Source organism: Quercus suber, unplaced genomic scaffold, assembly GCF_002906115.3.
Source record: "Quercus suber isolate HL8 unplaced genomic scaffold, Cork oak 2.0 scaffold_2013, whole genome shotgun sequence".
Lineage (NCBI taxonomy): Eukaryota > Viridiplantae > Streptophyta > Magnoliopsida > Fagales > Fagaceae > Quercus > Quercus suber.
The window spans coordinates 66-1,866 of NW_027071357.1; the positions used below are offsets into that span (position 1 = coordinate 66).

The window sequence follows — 1,801 nt, forward strand, 5'->3', positions numbered from 1 at the left end:
ATTAAGGGTAAATAATAATTGGCGACGTTATAAATAATTTAATTCATAATTTCATAATTCTAGCATAGAAAATAAAATTTTTATCACTAATAATATTTACTGAGAAAGTTTCTGAAAAAATAATATATTTGAAGTGAGTCTTCACATCTTGTATTAAAAAAAGAGAACAAAATATATACTACAAATATTAACATGAAAAAAATAATAATCCCCAAAACCATACAAATCGAAACTCAAAATATAGAGTATTAAACCTTAACAAATTCAAAAAATTAATTAAGAAAAAAAATCATGTATTATAAATATAACAATACACCTTTATTCAAAAACATAGAAATAAAACAACACATTCTACTTCTACCATTTTTTTTTTTTTTGTCCTAAATAAAACAACACCTCTGTCTTAATCTAGTTTTTAAAACAATGCTCTCTCTTTTTTGGATAAGTGAAAAAAAAAAAAAAGCTTTTTTCAAACAACAGTAAATGAAAAAACTAAGATAACAAAGTTATCAAGGTTAAATGATTAAAATGACAATTCACCAAAATTATAGGGTATAAATTGAATTTTTGTCTAATTTTAATTATAGTAGGCATGCAAGCATTACATACTTCTATGTGGATATAATATTATCAGATAGTGCATTTATTTTATTTAATTAATTAGAATTTGAATGGTGGAAGAACATAATAGTCTAAATATGTTGAAATTACTGAATCATCTCTTAAAAAACAGGTAAAATTCAGAATAAAATTGGAAAATCATGAAAGTAGTAGGTGTCAATTTGGTTAATACCAGTACCAGAATGACATTATGGCTATACGGCTGGAATAGCTCAGTTGGTTAGAGCGTGTGGCTGTTAACCACAAGGTCGGAGGTTCAAGCCCTCCTTCTAGCGCTGAATTACTACTATATTTTTCTACCAAAAAAAAAAAAAAAAGAATGACATTATGGTGTTATTGGATATTTTCTGTATATGCTTATTACAACAGAACTATGATATAAGACTTTACACAATACCTAGTGCTATTATTTTTTTTTTTTTTTTCCTTTTCTATACATCTTATTACAACAGAACTATGATTAAAGACTGCACAATAACTTGTGCTACAATAGATCTATGATTATGCTTTTTTTTTTTTTTTTTATTGTCCAGTTTTTGTCATTATGGCATCTGGCTTATGAGTTGCTCCAGTATAATAGTTAGGAAGGTATTGGTGAACATTCATAAATAAATAAATAAACAATAAAAAAATAAAAAAGAGAAGAAGAAGAAAGAGCAAGTTATTGGCAAACAATGGATGGCCTATAGAACCAATATAGGATTGGGACAAGATGTGGAAATGATTATTAATTTTCACTAATTGAACCATTGGATTAAAAAGTGTTAATTACATAGAAATTCACAAATGATAAAGACTTACATTTCTATATTTAAAATTTTTGTAATTACAAATTTCTTTGTTTAGATGTAATATACATTGAAAATATAAAAAGAAGTTATGTAAATTCTCTAATTTAGATGTCATTTGATTTGTTAAATCCTTGTATATAAAAACACAATAGGTCATCAAATCTCATATCAATTATCCATCAAATAGAATAGTATTAAACTAAATGATTCTCTTTTTCCCCTCGTGTCATTTACTTCCCTCTCATTCTCTATATAGTCTACACATTATAATGGCTAATTGGCCACAGCAATCATAATAAAATATAGACATGAGATACAATTTTAGAATTGGATAATTCCTAATGGGCAGACATTGCATTGATAGACAGATTGTGAGATGGAATCCAGAC

General features: G+C 26.0%; 1 non-coding gene across 1 annotated transcript; it reads left to right on the forward strand.

Annotated features, from left to right (window-relative positions):
- Positions 1–822: 822 nt before the first annotated feature.
- Positions 823–896, forward strand: TRNAN-GUU (transfer RNA asparagine (anticodon GUU)). Its single transcript has one exon. It is a non-coding gene; the product is annotated as a tRNA-Asn (tRNA).
- Positions 897–1,801: the final 905 nt, after the last annotated feature.